The 24,395-nt window shown below is 38.4% G+C and overlaps 3 long non-coding RNA genes across 4 annotated transcripts; 1 reads left to right on the plus strand and 2 right to left on the minus strand.

Annotated features, from left to right (window-relative positions):
• Nucleotides 1–624: 624 nt before the first annotated feature.
• LOC135301792 (uncharacterized) lies at nucleotides 625–11,385 on the minus strand. The gene is made up of 3 exons (XR_010363526.1): nucleotides 10,900–11,385; nucleotides 4,830–4,931; nucleotides 625–1,922 (listed from the first exon to the last, which is right to left on the minus strand). It is a non-coding gene; the product is annotated as an uncharacterized LOC135301792 (long non-coding RNA).
• On the plus strand, nucleotides 10,705–16,242 carry LOC135301794 (uncharacterized). Its single transcript, XR_010363529.1, has 2 exons — nucleotides 10,705–10,813; nucleotides 15,856–16,242. It is a non-coding gene; the product is annotated as an uncharacterized LOC135301794 (long non-coding RNA).
• On the minus strand, nucleotides 14,135–23,770 carry LOC135301793 (uncharacterized). 2 transcript variants are annotated; one of them, XR_010363528.1, is made up of 3 exons: nucleotides 23,662–23,770; nucleotides 15,817–15,870; nucleotides 14,135–14,322 (listed from the first exon to the last, which is right to left on the minus strand). It is a non-coding gene; the product is annotated as an uncharacterized LOC135301793 (long non-coding RNA). The 2 variants fall into 2 exon arrangements; XR_010363527.1 differs by lacking the exons at nucleotides 14,135–14,322; nucleotides 15,817–15,870 and adding an exon at nucleotides 16,688–16,936 and having other exon boundaries at nucleotides 23,662–23,760.
• Nucleotides 23,771–24,395: the final 625 nt, after the last annotated feature.

The raw sequence follows: 24,395 nt of genomic DNA on the forward strand, positions 1-24,395 counted from the left end.
CATCATGCATTACTTCTCTCCATATGCTACAATGGAAGAAATTATGGCAGAACTATCTTACAGTAACTTGCATAAAATACTTACCAAGCCTTTCTCAGCTTCTATTGAAAATATTAGCATTTTTTAAATTCTTCATGAAGCATTAAATGCAGTCTCACTCAGAAATTTCAAAATGAAACCCAGGGGAATGTGGTTAATCTTTCTTGTTATGTATGAACAGCAAAGCATGGATTTGATTTTTAAAAACCCCACAGTTTGCAAAATCAATAATTTACTTTGAAAAACTAAGCAAATAAATAAGCTACCATACCATAATATTCAAATACTACGGTACTAGCATTATAACCTGCCTTGCAATGGTCATCTGCCTCTGCTGGCTAGCTACCTACTGAAAGATAAAATCATTCTAATACAAAAAGAAAGAGAAAACTGGAGAGAATCTGTTAAAACTTTCTGCAGGTTATACTAAGATGAGCAGTCGACAGAATAATACAAACAATGTTTTCATAGGAATTTTTGTAAAAAAAGAATTGAATTTTTTTCAGAATTTCTTTATGACACTCTGAAATAAAAATGTTTATTGTTTATAAAAATAAGATAAAGTAAAACAAAACAAAACACCCACAACCAAACCAAGAAACATACTGACACACTTTTCTTGTTTATTTGTAAAACAGGGAGGTAAGGAATCCAAGGAAATCAAAATTCTTTTTTTCCATGTAACATAAAAAGGACATGTCCAGATTAACACAATTTTGACAGAACATTTTCCAATCATCTCTATTTATGTGGAAGGTTAGCTCATTTCATTGCTGTTGTTCTGTGAAGTCCTCCATGGATATTCAACCAGAGGCATGTAAAGGTATTGCTATTTGGATCAGTAATGCAGCTGCCAAAACGATTTTTTCACATATTAAAGCAAAATGTAGCCTGTAATTGGCAGAGTTTTCTGTGCACTGCTGTGCAGATGTATTGCAGTGAGGCCAGAATGATTTTTGCTTTTTTATTTCCTTTATATGTATTTCTCACTCTGTAGACTATTGTTGTATGGTTATATAGTTCCTAGCTAGCTCCAGTACTTTCCCCTACCTTTTTCCTACCCTCCTAGGCAGAAAGAACACATTCCAGAGGCTCCAAAGGATGGAGCTCAAAGGACCCTATCCTATCTTGGTTCTCCTTGGGAGCCAAGGCTGAAACCAGCTTTGAGACACACTTTCATAAACAAACTATCTAAAGGGGGACAACAGGAGAGGTGAAACCGAAAGGAGGGAATTACCTCACACTTGTGCTTCTAACTGGGGATTCTTGTAAATTTCTGGACTTGTAAAACTTGTAATTTTCTGAACTTGTAAAACTGCATTCACCCTATGTGGGTTGGGCATTTTTCCATATCTGTCCTTTGGAGACCTCCAATAAAGACCAGCCTTTATACTACCTGCTACACTAATATTGTCTCAAAAGTGTGTTTCTTTATTTCTAGGTTCTTTAATACATCAACAGGATAGTAAAGGTGCTCGTAAATGTGGTGTTTAAGTCACCTGTAACATATCTGAAAAATTAAAACTTTCCAGTAGTGTAGGTATTCTACCAAAGTCTATTTTCTTTAGGTTGGATGGTCCAGGTATTTCATGGTTTTCTTCACAGTTCAGAGTTTTTTATGCAACATATTTTAACAGAAAAGTATTTCATGAGAAATTATGAATGCAGCATTTGACCAGGAGTTCCTGGATGTATAATGGAAAACAATATAAGTATGAATCGCTCATTTGAATTCATGAACACTACAGAAATATTTACCTCTGTCTCTGGTCTCTCTATAATGCAACACACAGTAGTGACAAACCCTTCTTCCTTCCATCTCTGTCGAACTGACTGCGACTATACCAGTCTCTTTTGAGGTCTCCAAACATTTGTGCATTACTCTGAATGATTCAAATAAAACATCGATGTCATTAGCAGCTCAATAGTATCCTGTGCATTCCATTTTCCTATTCATGTATTGTAATAGAATAGCTGGGGCTTTTGTGAAAACTAAACAGTTTTGAAGATACAGCCATGCATGCAGGACACTGTTTAATACCAGGACATAAAAAGGCAATTTACTCACTTTTTAAATTGATCTTGACACTTATAGCACACATTTAGCCCGCATATTATCCATAAGTAGGGAAATAATTGAATACCCCAGGTAAGTGGGCTAATGTATTTTCATGAATATGGATGATAATATTTTGCTTATTCTTTCACAGTCTACATAGCTTTTGTTGAATGCCTTTTGATTTCAGACTATTGAAAAGTTGCATTTTCCTACACCCCATTAGAAATCAACAAATCATATGCTGGAAGAGTGCTTCTTTGCCTCTGTATGCCAGTATGTTGTCAGTGGTAGACCTGGGACCAAATGCTTAGAATAAAGGTACAATAAATTCTCCAGCAGAGAGGAATTATGGAAGAATAATACACAAAGGTAATTATGATCAGTTAGGGGTTAGCTTCTGCTTAAAGCCAGTCGAACTTATGTTGCTTTCAAAATAATTTTTGTATTTTTTAATGTTAGCTATTGTAGAACAGGGTGGTTTTATTATCTAAGTAAACGTCTAACCATTTAGAGACTATTATTAACCTCATAATACTTTACAGCTGGCTTTTTAATGTGTGCCTATTAGTAACAGAATTTAATGGTCCATTAGAATGACAGGGATCACCAGGACCCCACAGCGTTGTAGGCACATTCAGTCTCTGGGCACAAACCTCCTCGACACCTTGTGCAGAGAAAGTGTTAGCAAAAGATGATGCCATTTGGCTTGGGCTTTGGTTCATGCACCGATAGTAATGATTTTTCAGTTAAAGGCAACAAGCTACTTGTTTTCAATAGCCTTTTCGGCTAGCTTTGCAAGGAGTAGTTGAAGTTGGAAATTTTCAGTTGCTAATTCCAGATTATCTGGACATTGGTCCAAAGATTGTAGATGATGATGCGTTGGAATCTTTGTCACAAGTGATATGTTATCTGTGCACACATGATGGCAAAATAAACTCTCTGTGAGTTTCTGTACAAAATGTTTGCTTCAGAAGCACCCTTGCAAGTTTTAGTGGGATTCACAAGGGACACACTTGGGATGCCCAGCAGAGAGAAAAACAGCCATGAAAGCATGCATGTTTTAATGACCCAGAGGTCACACCCTTTAAAATGAAATGCAGCAGAGACCTCTGAGTACTTTCTCTAGTGCTGAAGATTATATCTCAAAGCATACACTTACAATAATGATGATGACTCAAATTTAAAAATATTTTTGAGGTATAAACCCCTGTCCCAGAATTGGTATCCTGTATTCTATAACTGATAACATTTTTTTTTTGTTCTTTCAGCTTAATTACAGTTTTTGTTAACTTCTTGCTTTGTATCACAAGCTGTATGTGTATAATACCTCCTCACTATTGAAAAAGACAAGAGTCTTCTTGTGTTTAAGAATTTATGAACCAAAAAGGCTTCCGCTGAAGTGCTTTTTATTTTTTTTAACATAGCACAGAAACACTAGCAAAGAACCAGCAGGTCTTTACTGCATTTATGTTGATTATTAATAGAATAGCAACAAAATAATTATTCTAAGTATGGTGAGTTTTATGGCATGATGGCAATTAGAAATTTTGATTAAGTTCAGAAATCTTCTTTTTAAGAGCTATATGTGCACCTAGTAACAAACAGCAGCCATTCTAAATTTTTTGGGAACTGCTTGAGAAGAGCAAGCTGGAAACTAAGGACACTAAGATGAAACTAAGACACAAAGAAACTGTAGTACTAAACTAAACTACAGTCTATCAGTGGAAAAATGAAAATTTATGGACTAGCAGTATTTACTGATGATTTTTCCTCAAGTTCAGATCTTAAAACACAATAAAAAGTGTCTGCATCTAATACGTGCTTCCTGTGTACCTGTTACTTAACTAAGATAGACAAGGAGAGATAAGGAGCTAGGGGAGAGGGATTCATCTGGCCCATTTTAGATGTCTGTTCACTACACACCATTTTCTTTAAAAGGAACCCAAGGTTACAAAATTAGAGTGAAATTTAGCTTAGACTTAGAAAAAATAATTCCTGGTTTTAATTATCACCCAAGTCCTTGGAAATGTGACCTCCTCAATGTTGGTGGGACTCCAGCAGTTCACAGTCCAATGCTGGAAACATTACAGAAACCTTCCTCTAGGCACACCTTAGTGTGCAGCACAACAAAGATGAGGCCATCTAACTACAAATTAACTTCATAATACAGATTTGGTAGACTTTTATCCTGTGTGGTGCTTTTTAAACATCACAGCTCCCATTTTGTGTGCAGTTTCAGCTAGACTATGGCTGTATTCATACAATTAAGAAATCATCTCTAGGGCAGGCTCAAAGTCATATTTGTTCCCCATCTGCATTATCTACCTGCAAAGAAAACTGCAGGGCTGGCTTGAAGCTGACACAGCTGGAGTGGCCCTAGAAGAAAACTGTAGATAAATCAGGAGCTTTAGAGCACACAGAAAAGCAATTTTCTTTCCCATACAGAGATAGATTTGGAACAGCTGGGAAGACTGCTGCTGCAGCACTGTGCAGAGTAGATGGCCATGGCGGGCTGTGCAGAAGCACTCTTGACATTTTGCCTGAAAATGCACCAATCCTACCTGCCATGAAGGCAGATGGGATTTACAGTCAACAGAATTCAGGCTGGTTGCAAGCTGCCTGTAAATCCATATGGTCTAGAGTGCCCCCCTCCTTGTCCATTGTCTATACAGCTCAGACATGTTTAACAATTTTTATTCTTTCTCCTTTTATTTATATATAATAAATTTACCTGGAAATGAAATTACTTTGTTCCTCTTTTGCACTGGTAAAGATAAGGATGTTATTGGATTTATGTATCTGACGTTGGGACATGTATACCTCTCTCAGCCTCCTACAGAAAACAAAGTGACAGTTTCATGCTTAGCCTTGCCAGTTCTTGCTTTTCACCCCTAGACTAACTTAGAGTGAGGGAAATATCAAAATTGTGTGTCACAACATGTTTTTGAATCAAAAGTTTGAAGTCCACAAATTTCAGCAGCAGCTGTATTTGGGATTGAGATTTGAGCCTCTGTTAACACAGTGAAGACAAGAAGCACACTGGAGATGAGATAATTTTATTTTACTGTTGGATGAACTTCTCCGCATCAAGTGAGAAAATAGAGCAGAGTTCTGCACGTTTGTCTCTTAATAATATGAGAGTGCCTGGCATTCTCAGCCTAGGATAGATAACATTACTGAAGAGTTCTAAGACAGGAATTCACAGCTCTTTTAACAAACCTGGAAGCTGATACAAAAATGTGCTCTCCTGTCAGTATTTTAAGAGCATTTCAGAACACTCTTCGTGATGCCTCCTCTCTGTCATTTTGCATCAATGAGGGTGGCTACAGACAGGTGACGTGTGCCTTTTGTATACTACATCAGCCTGTTGATCAACATCTTTCCCAGCAAAACTCTTCAGGGAGAAGCTTTAATTTGTACTGTCACAAAATGTGTCTCACTGCCTTTCTCATTCAATAAAGCTGCAAAAAGCAGTAAAAAAATTCAGAGTAGCAGAAAGTCACATTATCAAGAACATGGCATTATAGAAAGCTGTAAATGCTTTAAACCATGTTCAATGCAAAACTGAGCATTTAATACAATGTTTTTCATCTACTGCTTCTGGGGCACTAAATGGATCTGTCTATATCTGCCATCAGTTTCACCACTTTCATATCCTGTTTTTCCTTACCTCACATATAAGCAATATTTTCTTCTGTGGCATTTTCCTTCAGTTTCAATTTAAAGGCCAAATAAATTTCAAATAATTTCCTATTCAATTAAATTTTTAACATTAAAGAACTGTGGCCAAAGAATGTGGTTGCTGTTATGTCTTGATGAAAGATCAGTGAAGCATCCCTGGATATTATAGATGTGCTTGCATCCAGGTCATTGCTTGAGAGCAAATTCATGTCTTTGCAAATATTGATTCTTTAGAATTTTCAAAGTCCCTGAAACTCAAGGTGACCTGGTGCACCAGAGATGTAGGTCAATAAATTCCAGAATGCCTGAAGAGAGTGCCTTGTGTAACTTCCCTGTTGGTAAAATTCATCTCCTATATCTTAATGTCTTCATAGGCCAGATGGCAGTTTAATTTCTAGGAGTCTATTAAGAAGAATTATAAAAAGGCTTGTATTATTTGAAAGAATAGTGTGTGTTGAAAAGTAGAATATACCTTTCAGTAAATAAAAAATACATTTAGTCATCTATTGGCTGAAATCAGAGCTCAGAACAGAAAATACTATAGGAATTTGGTTTGAATTATCATATTGTTTTTCTGTTCCACATTCTGTAAATTCCAGTACCTTCATTTTTTTTCACTATCCAATACGGAGACACACTCATGAGTAGAAATTGAACCCATTTCATCACCCTTGCAGCTACCTACACTCACTCACAGTGTTTGACATCCATGGTAGATTTAGAGGTAAACTTCTACTTAAATAAGTTTTTCAAGATATTTCATTTTAAAAAAACGTAATCATGGGATATGTCTGCTTACTCATAGTTTGGGTGTTTGGGGTCTGGCGGGGGAGAGGTATTTGGTTTTGGGTTTTTTTCTTGGTTTTGGCTTCAGCTTTGTTTGGGATTTTTTTGTTTGTTTGCTCTGCTTAGGGTGTTTTTTGTGGTTGTTGTTTTATCTTCCACAGAAGAAAACCATACACTCGTTTTTAATTTCAATTGTAAAAAACACCACATCATATTCTCCACAACTCTCCACCAAATTTGGGAATTATTTTAGAGGGGAAGAAAGTAAACCGATTAGCCATGTTATTTACTCTCACTCAAAATGTGCTTGGGAATTTCTCCTGATGAAATCATCCTATCAAGCCACTAGACAGGAATGTATCAATAGAGGAATGTGCAACTCAGAGTATTCTCTATTTAATTCATGTCTTCTTAATAATTTCAGATATCTATCCAATGGCTTAGGGTTTCAAAATCCTGCCTGTCTGTCTTGTGCTGTCCTGTTAAAAGTAGATGCGTACCCGGAACATTCAGTGGTGTTGGGAATGGCAGTCTGCACACTCATTGTTCAGCAGGAGCACTCCAGGAGCACCACATAAAGGTGATGTGGTGTTTTACCACTTCTGGTGTATGCAGAAAGGAGAGTCATTTCTAGAAAGACTGTTTTAGATATTAAGCATTATATTGTCCTGAATTCAAGGAAGTATAGCCAAGATTATGCCAACCCATTAGAAATGCAGGTGTTAAAAGGTGGGTGCTGCTGCCTATCTCTTGTCCCCAGCAAACCTCTCCTGCCAAAAAGCAAGTTGAGTTAACATTCAGGCAATGCAGTCAAACCTCCACTCACTGCAACTGGCTCAGTGATAGAGGCAAGAAAGGCTCTTTTGCAAGGTTTTATTCCAGCAGAGTAACACAGCAGCCGAAGGGAAACCCGGCTAGAAAGAGCATGAACCACATGGAGCAGGCAGGTTAAGAAGGGGAAGGGGTGGGGGGCAGAGCTAAGGGCCGGGCAGAGCAGACTGGCCTCCAGGGGAAGGGGACTGGCCACCAGGGATGCCAAGCCAGTCAGGAGACAGGGCAAGGAGAAACCAGAGGAAGTTGCGACACAAAAGTCCATTTGGGAATCTGCCCCAGGAGGGCTAACTCTATGGTAAGTAGTTACTCCTGTTTCCAGGGCTGGGGACTTGGGGATTGACCAAGAGAAAAGAGTTCATGGGATATTGCAACCCGGAACATAGCAGTGAGCTAATCTTTAACAAAGAGCTTCTGAGAGCTTCATATCTTCCTGCATATTTATATCCGCAATGGATAATAAATTAAAAGTTTGTTACTTTTTTGTCTCTGGAAATAAGTAAAGGGATTTTTTTTTTAATTTAAATGACATTACAATGAGCCCCTTATCAATTTATTCTTTCTTAGACTTGTGGCAAATGGAGCTGAATGAAGGGCAGTGACAAAGATTGCCTTTGAAACAATTTTTTTTTACATGGAGTATTCACTTAATAAGAAATTAAAAGATTGAATATTCTGACTTTAGTAACAGAAGTAAACCTGCATTTTTTAATATGGATAACTGTGCAGTTTTCTTCTGTGCAGAAGACAAGTTTGCAACTGATTTTTGATCCAAACATATGTCTACCTAAAATCTTACACCTGCAGGAAGTATTGCTCTAGTTAAAAACCCTAGATCTTGACTGAACATTGTGGAAATGGACATCCCCATGATGCAAATAGGACCCTAGATTATTTCAAACCAAAATCACAATGTTCAAAGTTCAATTTCTATTCTCACAGAACACAAAACTAGAGTAAAATGCTTAGTTTATTCTTGGGTGTCCAGATCTAATATGATGTTTTGAAGTTAAAAGGTTCCTTAGTGCCAGATGGGGAAACTACATCTCAGAGATCCAGGAAACATCTTTTAACCTGCCCTGATTCCGATGAGCAATCTCCTGAAAATAGTTCAGACACGGCTTTTGTAGAATGGTAATTTGGATGCTTTCTGAATTGGGAATCCAGACTGCTGATGCATCCCCCAAGGAATACACATTCATGTCATTCTTACTCAGCTTAAATAGGATTGAATTGCAATAAGTAATGTCTACCCTGGGGTGACATCTTTTGCAGGCAAAGGCAACGAGTTTGGCCCCGAGTTTCTGACTGTGGGAAATGTGACTAGTAGTTCAGCGTACTTCATAATAATTACAGGTATATAAAGTAAACAATTGTTTTGACCTAACTGCCTAACAGAAGCAGAATACACTGAAAAGGACAACTTGATGTGTCCTGACAAGGCAGAAAAGGAACAGGATTCTGAGCATTCACAATCCTCTTGATTTGCGATTCCATTAGGGAATTAATCTATTAGCTAAATAACTAAATGCATTGTGTGCCAAATCCTGCGCAGGTTATGACTGCAAACAGGCCAGTAAACCACTTATGCTCTTGCTTACACTGGTATAATTGTAGCAATAGGTTGCTATCCTAGGTTTGCACACTGAGCCATGTGTGGGGTACAGTTTTTGTGCTTTTACAGGCAGTACACTGCCCATTGGCAAAGATTTCCACCACTGTAAGCAGGAGCAGAAGCCATTAATTTGAATACTAATGCTTGCACACTATGTAAGGACAGAAAAATAAATCCTAGACCAAACCCCAAACAAACAAAAACAACAAAACCAACCCAAACAGACAGAAATATCCAGTCTAGCCTAGGCGCAAGCAGGGCCGTCTTGCCTCGGGCAGCAGCACAGGCAGTAAAAAAGTGCCCCTGTCCTACACTGACTGTGCCATGGGAACACTGCAGCTGCTGGCAGAGGTGAAGGGAATATGGGTGAGGGGGATTAACCTGTTACTTATATGGCTGCCTCATGACTATGTATTGCACTGCATTGAGCTTGCAATTCTGGCTCACCAGGGCTGGCCCCTTCTCTCTCTGATCCCATTCTGCTCCATTCCTCTACTGCACCATTTTCCCTGGCAGGCGTAACCCAGTGACCTGACCCCTCCACACCTAGCACAGAAAATTCAGTTTTGTGATACTCCTGAGAATGCCTAAGCTATCCTTGAGGAGTTCTAAAAATACAGTGTAGTTGCTGAAATTATGCTTGTTCATAGAATGCCCTAGAAAGTCCTGAAAGAAGTAGTAAAAGCTGAATAACCAAATAATATTTAAAAGGCAACAAAAAACTTTTGAACACTTCAGCCAATCCATCTAATTTTAAAAAGAAGATTGAAATACTTTTACGCTTTATTTATAATTTTAAAATTCCCAAGGAATTTAACAGCTTGGAAATTTTTCATGTACTAAGGACTCGGACCCTTGATCCAGTTGTGGTGCTATGATTAAAACAGTTCAAGCATATTTCAGAGTGTCTACTTAACAGTTTGCTGATGTAGCAAAATATTGTAAGGCTTGAAAAGGAGACAATCCAGACTGTTCAGCTTTCCCTTTCATTGTCTCTTGAAAAGAATGCAACAAAGTGTGGTGGAGTAATTCTAGATGCCAATAAAATAATGTTCCATTGTTCTTCATGGAAATTAGTGGGCATAACAATGTATGTCATTACTGCTGCTGAAAGCCATTGGAGAAATCATTATTGAATTTTAATGAATGAGCTAACTGCTTGGGATTGTCAGACACATTATTATTGGAGAAAAAATTAATTCTGGCATTCTGTAATTACTACTTCAAATATTGTAAGATTTACCAAAAGGACAATATGAAATAAGTCCTCTAAAAACCCCCATAGGATTTTACACACTTTATATATGCAATATATTTGATTATAGCAGTATGGATGTCATGGAAACCTAGTACACAGACACACTTTGAGAATAAATATTTATCTTCTTACATCTGCAGCTCTTCTAAGTCTATACGAGCAAACACAGGTGAATTCTGCATCAAGATCTCCTAATGTCAAATCTTAGTGCTCCAAATTTGCTGTTACACATAAAGAACTCTAATTTTATAGTTGGTACAACCCTTTGCAGGCTAAATCCCACCCTGTAATTTCCTTATGTGCAAATTTCTGTTAATTCAAAGACATGTTAAGAGTGTGCTTGGTTCCAAAGCAGAAAAACAGGTGTTTGGAGGATGCTGTGGCCTGCAGTGAAGGCACGGGGGAAGAGAAGCAGGGTGAGGGTCAGGCTGAGGAGGAGCAGGGCATCACATGGGGCAGTAAAGGCTGGTGCCCAGGTGCCAGCACTAGCAGTGCCCATGCCCTGTGATGTGCCACTCTGACTGAGGAGCAGAGTCTTGCCAAGGTACTCTGCATAGATTAATATCATACTACTGCTTTAGAAATGTTAAAGCACAACTTTGTTGCTAGATTGTTGCAAAAGTCCCATACCTTCTTCATGATTTCTCATGGGCAGCTCCTCGCAGCACTGATTCTTTCTTCTTCTCAGCACAGCCAACAAACTCCATCTCACATCTTGACCAGCCAACCTGCTCTTTTACAATACCCCTCTTAATTTGATCCAGCTGTGGCCTATTAAGGGCAGGCTTGTTCTTAATGCTTGATAATTGGCACAGCTGTAACTCCTTAGGGGCCAGATTACCTTCACCACTATCTATATTCTCCTACATTTTGTCTATCCACACAACTTTATCTGAGAAGCCTTGTGCAGTGATCTCTGCAAGGTGACTCCATGCAAGCTCCTCAGGGGTCAGGGAAGGTGAGGCCTTACAAGAGAGGGCCAGCGAGCAGTGGGAGCTGCTGGCAGCACAGTCAGCCCAGAAGGGGCTGTTTCTCCACAGGGAGGAGAATACCCTAGTGACAGAATTATGGTCCAAAGCCCATGCAGGCACAGCCTGCCCCAGCATGCTGAAGTGCCTGCCAGTCTGCTCAGGAATGTGGGGCCATGGTGTGCCCAGCGCCCTGACCTGGGCAGGGGCAGGGAGCTCTGACAGTCCCATCCCACAGTGCACATTGTCTTTTGGATGTATGAGCTTGCTAAAATACAACCTTTTTTTTTTCACTAGACTATCATCTTTCCGCTAAAAAGGATGACTTTCATCCTTACAGCTGTTTCCTTCTGGCCTGCTATTATAGAGCCGTGTTTGTGGTCTTTTAGCCCAGAGGTCTTCAGTGTGGTGCTGTGGCCTTTAAGCACACCCTCACATCCTTTTGGCTGCTTTCCTGGCATTTCTGTATGAATGCCACAAAAGAGTTGAAGGCCTGGGGTTTGAATGTATTAAATGTAAAGCTATGAATGGAGGAAATCTGCTCTAGGAAATTTCACCCTCTCTTTAATGTCAGGCACTGTAAGTGGTTATGTATCTAAATACACTTAAATGCTGTGGTGTCCTGCAAGCACAAAAAAGGGATTGGCTCATCAAGACATCTTTATTTGCATTGAATGGGCCTTGAAATTTGCAAATCTGACCAGAACCGGGCAGCTTCACCCTCATTTTTATCCAAAAACACTGTATTTGAATTTGAGTGCTTATGTCATGCTGCAGTTAAATGTTTCATCTCCTATATCTTAAAGTTGACAAGAGCAACTGACAATTAAGCAAATTTTGAGAGAAAATTCAGCAAGAGTGGTTGATTTAGAAATTTGGTTTCTAAAGCATCAGAAAGAGAAAACTCTCTATGTGATTGTTTATATCATATTATTTCTGCAGTTTTAAATCAGAATAGGCTCACTATGTCCTTTAAAGTAAAATATATTTCTGTGAAGATGGTATTAATACTGTAATAAGATCCTGTGTAGTTGCAAGAGTAGTCATAAGTGCATATTAATTCCATTGCACGTATGTTACTGCACTCTGTTTTCATCTGGTGATCTGTGTGACTGTAAGGAGTTAACCAGAAAATGTATATTTATGTGTAGCATGACACTGATGATCCAGATGTAAGAAGACAATGTTACCCTTTGTTACAGAAACTGCCATCTCATTACTTTATTCCCACATATTTCTGGTGACATATCAGTAATTGGATGCATAAGCTGTCAGACACCAATGTTCCCAACCTCCCTTTCAACTTGGTGTTTCATAGAATGCCAAGGATTTTCTCTTTTTTAATAAAATAGGGTCTTATAAACAACACCATTTCACTCCATTCAGTGTCATGCTAATATTACTCACTGAATCTGAACTGCGAGTAAAGCCACCTTCATATTTTGAAGGCATAATGAGCTCAGCTCATGTTCTCATGTTCTCTTTAGTGCCAAATAACAACATTCAGATGTTTATAATTTTGGAAATATTAGAAAAATAGTCTTAAAAACAACGAAATTGCAAACCATCTCTGAAAACACTAAAATCTTATGGCATTTTCTTTCTAAATGAAGAAACAATTGAAGCAAATGACTTCTAAAAATGTTAGGTTATCTTACTATGCCAGTGTATATAAGAAAAACAATGCTTTTGTTATGAATTAGGTAAGAATGAGGACTTTTGAAAGAAAAGTTGATTATGTTTTCAAACCATGGAGCTCCTTCACAGTGGATTTGTCTCAGGAGACAGGTATTTACAACTGATGTACAGTGACCTCAACTTTTTGCTCATTCATTTCTCTTGAAGTTTGTTTTGCAGCATGAATAATCAAAAGTGAAAAGTGATAAGTCTCAGGAGGAGATTCTCATTTCAGTGTAATACACTATAAGTGTTTTTTTTAGCACCTTAGAAATTGTCTGGTTTGTAAACATTGGGACTATGATGAATCTGGAGCACTATTTGCAAGTTCTGGTTCACTGACCACTCAAAAATTCTTTGGAAAAATGGTGCCACACACTGTCCCAGGTAGAGAGTGGAAGCTGTAATTCACCAAAGGTCACACAATGTCATTAAATAATTTTTGGTTTTGGACCAATCCTTGTGCTTATCTGACTTGTAACCTCCAAAAAAAAGTTGTTATATTCTACATTCCCTTGTTCAGTTTACTCAGAAATTTACTACAATTTTAGTTATAAGTAAGAACAGACCAGGAGTTTTGGGGAAAACTTGGAGAAACTTGGCATAAAAGAAGCAAGACAGCTTTATTTCTGGTCCCAATTAAATCCACTTGGGATGTTTCAGCTTTAAAGAGAAACTGTGATCATGTTCATGGAAATTTTATACATTGGGCTGAATATTTCTCCATGAACTGAGATACTAGTCTCATTATTTTTAGTTTGGGAAAATACTGGAAAAGTGAGAAGTGGGGGGAAAGGAAGTCTGCAGCCCCCTCAAAAGTCCATAAATTCTCACCAGTGGGTGAATAAGGATGCTATCTGCCTCAGGGACACTTCAGAATACTTTATCTTCCAACATGAGTTTCAAATTAGTAGTTTATTTTTCATTTTTTAAAGAAGCATGAATGAAATATCCAAGCATTTTAGATTTATCTCATTAGCTCTGAGCTTTGGTGAAGGATATCACCCAAAGGAACTTCACACAGCCAAGAGGGTGGATGAGAACTATCAGTTACACAGATCTTCCCTCCTGAAAAAAAAACACTGTCTAACTTACTTTGAGGAAGAAGGAAGCTTGAAGCTCTGCTCCAGCAGTTGAAGTACTGTCTGACTCTGTTACAGTCTCCCAAAAAAACAGTGAGCTAACCATGGGTATCAGTGGTTTGGAGCCCTTGAGTACAAATTGTTTTAGTTGCTTTAGTGCAACAACATGTAATGCAGGAGTAGCAGGTACTTGCAGCTTTCTCAATCCTCACCAAAAGGCAGTGTCTTCAGAGCAAGAATATTCAAAGCACACTCTCGTAGGTTTGCATGGGACAGCCCTCTCATCCTCTGCCAGCAGCCCACTGGGTGCCTATCAGCCTTTCTCACTACAAAAACAGTATTATACACCAAAGAAAGAATTGCATTTGTTCTTTTTTCCAGGCAATATCAACTTTAGCAGGAATAAAAACAGTGATAGAGGTGAATGGACTTGGAGTGTATTAGCAACGTCATTCGTCATTATTCTGATGGAATAGTTATTTACTTATTGCTGAGGCTTTGACTACAGCTCAGGAAATTGTATACCAAAAATGCACTTTTGGGGCCAATAATTCATGCCAGTACTCAGCTTCAGCTACAAGAAAACACCAAGGTCTCAACTGTAGCATTATCCTCATTTGTCATAGCTGAATGTAATGACTATACCAGAGCTTGTAACTGTAGTGACTCTGACAAATTAATTTCACACCATTGTTGCTCTTCCACACAACTGTTTTCACCTTTTCCTCACAAAACATCTCCCAGTTGCTCAAAAGTCATCTACTTCTCTTCTGCTAAGGCACTCCCCCTGCCAGCCTCAGCATTCCTGCTTGACAGCTCTATTTTTATAACAAGGTGCAATTTTAACCATAACTCTGATTCTTCTTTATGTATTATTTACTAACCACACATCATTGACACGCACACACACACAAAAGGAAAGGATTCTGTTCTGTGCTAGAAAATTTGTCACTTTCAATGCTGATCCAGCAAATCACCTCTCACCGTTTCCCATGTGAATACACTATGGAAGAATTTTTCCTTTGTTAAATCTCAATATTAGAGTGTTCATTAAATCATGCAGGAAACTCCCATTCAAATGCTGAAATACTGGTATTGTTGAATGGGGCCTGTGAGTTTGGCCAATGCTCCTCTTGTGTGTTTGTTTAAGCCTAAACATTAAAGTCACATATAAAACCACTTAAATATCTTGGGTTAGAATTGCCCCAGTTTTACTGAATGTCATTCCCCTTAAAACAGGATGGTAGTACACAACACAAAGAAGTTTGAGTTTCTGTTCTTGTCAAAGAAATCAGACAGAGAAGTAGAAAGCTAAATGATTAGGGGAGTTCCTCCTACACCCTTCGGAATACATTGCAGAAGACTCTTATCCTTTCCCTGCTCTGACCCTCTGACTCCAGTTTAATTTTAAGGATATTTTTAAGGAAAACCATGAAATCCTTCATATTTGATTCCAACAGTCTCGTGCAAAGGTAAGCTATGGGGTAGAAGTGCAGCCCTGTAACTAGTCCTTGTTATCTGATAAATGCAGGGACAATGGGAAGAGAGATCATTTCCCTTCCTCCTCTTGCCTCATTGTACAACAACATCTTCACAATGAAGGGTCCTCCCCTTTTTGTTCATGGTATGATCTATCCAAAAGGGATATGCAGAGTACTGTTTTTCTTCTTCCGGGCCTTGTTATTAGGGAAAGCTTGGCTTTGTATGATGCAGAGTAGCAGAAAGTAGCATTACACAAAAGTGATGTGGAATTCTAGTGCTGGAGCTATGATACTTTTAGTAATTAGTGATTGCCTGTAGAAAATTGGTCAGTGACTTACAGTTTTGTAAGGAATGTTATCAATACTCTGTGCACCTAGGTCACTGCTGATTAACTGAAAGACAGAATAGAGAAGGAAAGTAAATGAAACATTGGACTGAATGACTCTCTACAGCACCTGAAGCGTTGGCAAGCTGATTGAGTTCTCAGTAACAGTGTCCAGTTACCTGGTACCTGCCAGCTAACCCATGCCACAGCTGCAGGTTGTCATCCCAGCCCCTTCATGGTGCTGTCCCTCTCCATATTCCTGACCTAGACTGACCTTGCCCCAGCCATTGTCATCACAATGAAAAGAAATAAAAAGAATAAACCCAGGTGTTGCAAAGGAATGTCTGTGGTTTGCTTTTGCCCTTATTCCCTCAAGATGTTGAAGTATACAAGGTCCTGTTCAGAGGACCTTGCATGAAAATACTCTTGACACAAAGTTCACATTCTGGAAAAAGAACATCTCTTTAAAAAAATTATCCCTTGATAACACAGACACTTTGACAAGGAACCAAATTCAGTCTTGTAATGTGTATTGTATAGCTCCCACCAGCATCACTACAGCACATGAAAAGGAGGATACATTTTTCTAACACTCACTGGGAAAGAAATAAGAAAAAAAATTATCATTCTGAAGCATTTTATTGCAATAAAAAAATTAAATCTCTGCTGAAAATATGTTCAGGCACGTATCTGAGAACAGAATTTGCCCTGCTGAGTTTTAGTGTTTTGGGGCTGACTTGGACCTAGCCAAGTAATGCCTTCCAGTGCAAAGTGCAATTATTTAAAGGAATTTATGACAGCTAAACATGTATCCAGGCCAGGAAACAGCAATTGCAGGATCCGTGGTTGCTTAACTTGTTTCTTAAGAGTAATTTAAAATAAAATCAAATTGTTTGCTACAGTGTTTATTACTCTTATTATTCTGTACCATGCTTTTCTTGTCGTTATTATTTTCAACATTCCCAGTGTTTTTTCTCTGTCTTTCAGCATTTTATTTTAGCACTGTTATTTCAAAATAAACATCTTCAGTCTTCCACTTCATCAGTTTCAATTATCCGATGTATTGCGGGGCTAGCTTGTTTGCCTGAGGCATTATGAATTATTTGGGAATACCACCACATTTTTTTAATAAGCTGAAAACAAATAGAGTGACAGGTAATTAGCAATTTAGCATGGATTCTTATTTTATTCTTCAACACCCCCATGTTCCTGGCCTACTTCCTCCAAGCTGAAAGTGCTAAAAACAGATGAGATGTCTATTGCTGCTTTTAAACCAGAAAAACTTATGCATCAGGGATTAAACATATGGCCCTTCGGAGTGAAGCAGTAGTTACAAAGTGACTGCTGGGGGTTATAGCCAGTTTTTTTTTCACCACCATTCAGCACCAGGAAAAACTGAGAAAAGTCATGTGGAAAGAAGAGGTGTGTGAGATGGAAAACATCACTGAAGGCAACACAGTACACTTGTAAAAGTCCTTTAATGCCCTATTGAAGCCAGTGTGACCATAATTCTAAATTTTGAGGAAAAATATCCAAAGACTTATTCTAGTAACATGGGAAAACAGAGTCACCTAGGTAAGTCTTCATCTCAGTGTTATTCCAAATTCCCTTACCCTAACCCATGCAAAGTTTATTCATCCATTTAAGCAGCAGGGAGGGAACCTTGCAAATGTGTTGGAATTTTCTATCAGACGTTATTATTAACATTCACGCCATTTTGTGACAAAGGTTTTTCTCAACAGAGCTGAGAATATTCACAGAAAGGAAGATATATATATAGATATTTAAAATAATTTACTCTTTGTCTTTCTATAAAAAGACTCCTGCCTTCTGTTTGATGTAAAATGGTTTCATGTTCTCTCCATCAAGAAACTTCTCTCCACCATCTCCATTCACATCCCTTGATCTTATCCTTCCCCTCAACCCACATTCTTCTCACACCCATAATCTGCCACATATCCTCTGATATTTTTTCTCTTGCTTACCTTTTGCTGCTGCACTTCTCAAGACTAGCAAGCCTTTCTCCCAGAAACATCCACTGTCTAGTTTTTCTTTCCCTCCACCAAACGAGGACACAAGCTGTAGGTCAGCATGAGCTGCCCTCAGAAAGGACCACTTTGAGTCTGTTGTTTACAGAGGGATTCTGACTTAAACTGGTGGCTCACCAGTCCATGCTGGAAACTGAGATGCTTGACATTTTCAATGAGATCTGAGTATCTCAAGCAATTTCCAGTAGTTCTTTCTCTGTCTTTTCTCATTCTGGCATTCACCTTTCTAAAAATATCCTTGTACACAATGGAAAATCTGTAAAGAATATTAGTTGTTTCTACATGCACAGGGAGAAATGTTTTATGAGTAAACAAATGCTTTTGCTTACTCAAAAATGCTCATGTGTGGTTTTACAGCAATATAAGCTATTGACACCTCACTGTGTACTTTCGTGCATTCTTTGTGATTTTTTAGTTTGATTAAGTACACGAGTGATTTGTCAGTGAGTCACTGTCTACAGCTATGAATTTCACACTACACATTTAATGTAACTATGCTAATAGTTACTGATCTTCTTTTCTGATTTTGCATGAATTTTAATTTATTTTAAATGTTTCCTCCATGCAGGATACTCTTCATCCATTCATTACATCAATTATACATGGCCAGCCAACGGTTTAAACCAAAGTGGGTGAGCTGTTTATAGATTTTAAGATTTAAATGATGGCATACTGCATTGTGACTTGTGGAATACTGATTTCCTCTTGGAAAGCTAGAGAACAGAGACATCAGTGCATTCACAGCTACACATTAAAAACCATGCTCAGATTGTCGGACAAAGCATAGACTAAGGCTCAGGTAATGGATTTAATAAATACTTTTTCCCCTGAAAAATCTGCTGAAAAGGAACTCTAGGGAACTCAAAGATATGTTGTGTGGACTTCCTAAATAAATGGCTTGAGGTCAAAAGTCTTTTTGAAGTGTTAAATATTAAAACCTTCAAAAGTTGCAGTTCATTGAAAGAATTATGTAGGGCTCTACTTCGTGTTTCAGCACAGTAAGACATCTGTTGTGTGATACCAATATCTTCTGATGGGAAAATCTTAGAAGGTCACTAACATTCAACTTTTTTTAACTTTTTGCTTAAAAGTTGGAAGTACCAAGATATTGAAGAGCTTTTTATAAGTTGTTGCATTAGCATCACCCAGAACTATCTCACAAAGTTTAGGAAATTTAGCCTAAAATTAAGACTCATACTTGCATGGCTTCTCTGACCAGACTCTGGTGCTGTAGTTATAATCAATGGTTCTTTTGAAAACTCAGAGTATTTCCAAAAAAGCAAAATGGAAGATACCACAGAAAACAGAGCCCAAATAGATAATAAAGGAAGACTAAAGCACAGACAAAATTCTTCCTCCTCTTGCTATTCAGCTTTTTGTTCAAGGATGAATAACTTAGCTTATAATTCTTTGTGAAAAAGAAAACAATGAAACAATCTGGAAACACAGTGTTATGGGGGAAAAAACCAAAACAAACCAAAAACATATTATGTGAATGCTTATTTGAATATAATCTCTTCAAATAAATGTGAGTGAGGCAAATTTTGAGCCTCATGTTAACCAGTGTAATTCCCTTGGAACCAATGACAATTGTTGTGGTTTAACCCCAGCCAGGAACCAAGCCCCACTCAGCTGCTCGCTCAGTCCCCTGCCAGCAGAATGGGGCTGGAAATCAGAAGAGTTAGAGTGAGACAACTCATGGGTTGAGATCAAGGCACTTTAACAGGCAAAGCAAAAGCATAGCCCCTCTTCCCATAGGCAGAAAGGTGTTCAATCATCCCCAGGAAAGCAAGGCTCCATCATGCCTTGTGAACTGTCCTGGCTGTGTGCCCTCCCAACTCCTTGTTGGTGCAACCCCAGCCTCACTGCTGATGGGATGGAGGGTGAGGCAAAAAGGTCTTGACTCTCTGTGAGCACTGCTCAGCACTAAGAAAAGCATCCTTGTGTTAGCATCCTTATTTTCAGCACAAATCCAAACTACAGCCCCATCCTAGCTACTGTGAAGAAAATTAACCAGTCAAAACCAGCACCCAATTTAAATAAGCTAAAACTCCCAAAAAATTTCTTCCTTTTTTCATTTCCAGAGAAGATATGCTTCTGGAAAAATTTTCTGGTTTCCGTTTTCTCACTACACACAACTCTCCCTTACTTCTCATTTTCTTAGAATTCCAAAAACTGGAATCAAATGTGTCTTAAATGTTCTCTCCAAAATCTTCTTAGCTTCTCATCTTTATGAAAAGGAAAGTTTACATGTTTCACCTGCTCCTTCAGAAGCTAACTTGGTGACTTTGGAAACCTGTAGGCACTGAGGAGAGAGGGTGAAGATCTAGTATGCATAGCAAATGACATGCAAGGACTTAAGTGCTTGATTCCTCATTAGCTCAGTCCTCTGCGTCTACACGTTCTGTGCTATTTTCCATGGTTCCTGAAGTTGTTTAGTGTTTCATCATCTTTAAAACACATAATAAAAATATCTGCTGCTGTGTAACTCTTTTGTGTACAATGCGGCATCCACCACAATGCCTTACTAGAAAGGAAGCAAGGTTGTCAGGTAAAACTTATTTTTGTCTTTTCCTCTATAACTCCTGTGCTTTACAAACATATTCACGGGGAGCCAAGAATAGAGACTTTTTTTTTTCCCTTTTGGAAATACATAATGGAGAATTTTCTTCTTTAAGTCTTCCTTTTCTCTAACATGCTCAGACTTCTCTAGACTATCCAAATATATTGGGTGCAAGAAATGCTGAACTGAAATCTTACCTCTGTCTTTAATTTGGTAGTAGCCCTGCAACATGATGTTACTGAGAGCTTTTATAAAGATTCCTCCTTCAGCCTTCAGGTAGGGATAACTGCTTCATCTTTTCCTTATAAATTTTTCAACAGCAGTGGTACTCAGTTTTATTTAAATGTCCACACTGTCACCTGTGTCCCTCCTTTCCCAGAACAGTGCCCTACAGCAATAGGCTTTTAAACCACATAGAAGTGGGCAAGAGAGAGAGGAGAGAAAGGGAGAGTGAGGAGCTGACTTCCACAGCTCATATGAAACCCCTGACACTTCACAGGAGATAATGAAAATTTTTTGGGGTCAAAAAAATATCTCAAGAACATATATGTGTGGTTTAATCACTAGCCCCACCTCAAAACCCATTGATTCCCAGAATCTCACTTTTCCTGGATGCATTATGCATTTTTTATTAGACATTCATTGGATGAAATGTAAACCAAAGGAATGGGCTCCAGTCACCTCTGCCATGAACTACCTTGTTTTTCAGGCTTTGTTCTCCCAGTTGCACAACTCTTATGTTCCCTCACTTTGACCCTCTGACTTTTTCACATTTTCTGATGCCCTGTTTTAATAGGCATTGTTAAGGGACACAACCCAGCCCTGCCTCTACACCTGTGATTGCAGCACTCAGCTGTGAGCATCAGCTGAAAGGGAACTTCAGTCAACCATACTAAAGAAAGAACCTGAAAGAGAACTAAAGAGAGAACCTGAATTTGTCTGAGTTTTGCACTGAGTTAAACCTATCAGTGTTGTTTCCCTCTTGAGTGACATGTGGGTGACACATTCATACAACCTTGCTGGGCTGAATGGGAGGTAGGAACTGAGAGGCTCTGTTTTTTCAAACAGTTCTTGGCAATAATAGCAATCTGGCAGTACCCTGCATTAACAATAACCTGACTGTATCCCAGGCAACCTGAGAACATTGGTAGCCAATCAGTACATAATAAGCAGCTCTATCCCTTTCAGGAATCCCAGAGTGGTTAATTATGGCTTGAATAAGTAAAAAAATTATATACTGGGTGCTAAACTTCAGGTTTTAGTGATTGTGGGACTGAAGGCTTGTCTGTTAGAAAATTCATCCACAGTGAGACAGGATGGGAATAGATGCTGTTCTGTCTTGCCCACACAAAATTGCCCTGCAAATTCTCTCTCTGAGCCCTGCATCCCAGACTGGTTCTGTCCATTGCTCGATGCCTGGAGGAAGTGCCCACAACAGCTGTCTTTTTTAGCCCCTCCAGACTCAGCACAGAGACAGACACGACCAGGTGGACCAGGGGATGCTTTCAAATGGGAAACAATTTAGAATTACAGTCTAATTAATGCATAGCCATTGCTGTTTTTGTCTCATTTTCCACTATTAAGAAGAAATGTTCCATGTAATTTACAAGGAGTATGAACTAATATTAAGTCTCATTAACTTCTCTTAATCAAGTGTAAATCAATACATTCCTAAAGAATTATAGTGTGATTTATGTAGGATTTGCCCCTCCCAGATCTGCTCCTCTCCTGAATATACCTGGAAGTTTTTATGTGTATATATATATATACATATTTAACACAACTGTAGTTGGGCTACAGTGAGTCAGTTGAAGTTTCCTCTGCTGCTTAAAATGTTTCTGCTTTGTTTTCAAAATACATTCTAGAAATATTCCCAATGTCCACTACTAAGCAGAGTCTTTATGCTTTCCAGTGTTTCAGCATTTTTAAAGATACTGAGGAATAATATCCCTCTAAATCAAGAAAGCTCTTGTTTTCAGTTCTGTTTTGGTTTTTGTGGTTTTTTTTTGTTTGTTTGTTTTTGTTATTATTTTTTATTTGTTTTGTTTGTCTTTGAGTTTTTTGTTTGTTTGGTTTTGGGTGGTTTTTGTGATTTTTTTTTTAACTGCCATATTGTAATGCAATTACTTCAGACTTGGGACAAGAGGGCTGTTTCTCTGGGATGTTGGCAAACTGATGATGTCAAGTGAATATTAATTGGGCACTGAAGCATAACTCTTTAATTGCTTCATGGAGTCTATGGAAATCCTGTAATTGGTCATAAACTACAAAGGAGGGAGTGGCATCTGCTTCCTCTCTTGTTATATTCTTGTTATTGTCATGTCCATTCCCTTTCCCACTTCCATGACTGCCAAAGTTACTCATTGCAGCTGAGCAGATGATATATGGTCAGTAAGCAGCAAATGAAATTTGGGGTTCCTTCACTGCAATCATTGTGTGTGTGTTGGTTTTTTCTGTCTGTTTCCTATTGCCTTGCTAATGAGGCAGTGTCCAAGCAGTGCCCCTCTCAAATGAGGGCTGGCCTGAGGCAGCTGCTTTGCCAAGTCCTTGTGCTTCCTTAGGTCACTGTTGAATTTTTTGTCTGCCCTTTAGGGTTCCATTCTTCAGACATCACAGACTGTACACTGTGTGCCCCTTAGATCATCTTTTGTGTCTGAGAATATAAAACACTCTTAAACCAAATTAACTCTAAAATGCTGCTTGCACTAGAAACAGCATTTCCATGCCTTCCTTCACTTCTACCCTTTCTCTTTCATAAAATGAAGTAAACAGAACAGTGTAGAACCAGTCGTTACTTTTTCATCATGATTATGGTTATTAATGCATTTGGGTTGAGAAAACAAAGAATTTATGCATCTGTGAGTTAAGCATCAGTTATGGAACAGGATTCAGAAGCCAGTTTGAGGGAAAATGGAGAAAACCCCTAAGTCTCTATCTGACCTCAAGCTGCTCTCCAGAATCTGTATACACAAATCAGAATTGTAAATAGTCATTTTTCCATTTGGAAACTTTATCTCCCTTTAAATTTTTTATCTTGTTGGTGTACTGATTTTTATGAAAAAAAAACAACCAACCAACCAAACAAACAATTTTGACTTAGTAGGTCGGCTTTGTGCTTTGCATGTAATACTGTCTGACTAGAGACAGCACTTCACTGAAAAAGGAAAACCATACTTCAGACATTTCTTCATAGTGCAGGCCTATGACCTGTGATCATTAAATTATGATGTATGAAGAGGCAACTCACAGATTCTGTTATAAATGCAAGACTCAAGGAGCCAGACAGCAAGCAAAAACAGGAGTCTGGATTCTGCTTCCAGAACAGCTTCTGTGCTTGGGTAACTACTGAATATAACTTGCTTGAACATTTTTGAAAGCAGATTCTGGAACTCCCATCTATATGGGGCCTACAGATGTCACAGAGCTGCTATTCACTGCTACTGCTCACTGCTCATCTCTGTGGCCACATAAGTTCTGTGTTGTAATTCAGCTCCAAGAAAAAGTAGAGTGGTCCCTTAACATACTTCAGATTTCAGCAGGTGGCTAAGGCACTCTTCTGAGCAGGGTTTAGGTCAAATCCCTTTGGCTGACATGGATAGAAATTCCCCATCTTTCACACTCTGCATATTTGGATGTATCACCAGTTTATTATGACAGACACAGATAGGTTCACCACCTTTTTTAGACATAAGTTTTATTTCTGGTATATTTTTCACACATTCTATTACTTTTCAAAAAGTTAAATGTGTGTATATGTAATACATAGACAGTTATCTTTAGCTCTTATTATTTTGTCTGTTTTTCTCCTACAGTTTGCTGTTCTGTAAAAAGTCATTATGTACTGAATTGTTTTGGGTTTTTTTCTATATTTGATAATTTGTATTTAGGAAAGAGTTTATCCAATATAGTATTCAGAAATTTCAGATAAACTTGCTTAGGAGTAGCACTGCACCTGACAGCATCCTTGACCACAGTTCAGCT

This window comes from Passer domesticus, chromosome 5 (genome assembly GCF_036417665.1).
Source record: "Passer domesticus isolate bPasDom1 chromosome 5, bPasDom1.hap1, whole genome shotgun sequence".
NCBI classification, from domain to species: domain Eukaryota; kingdom Metazoa; phylum Chordata; class Aves; order Passeriformes; family Passeridae; genus Passer; species Passer domesticus.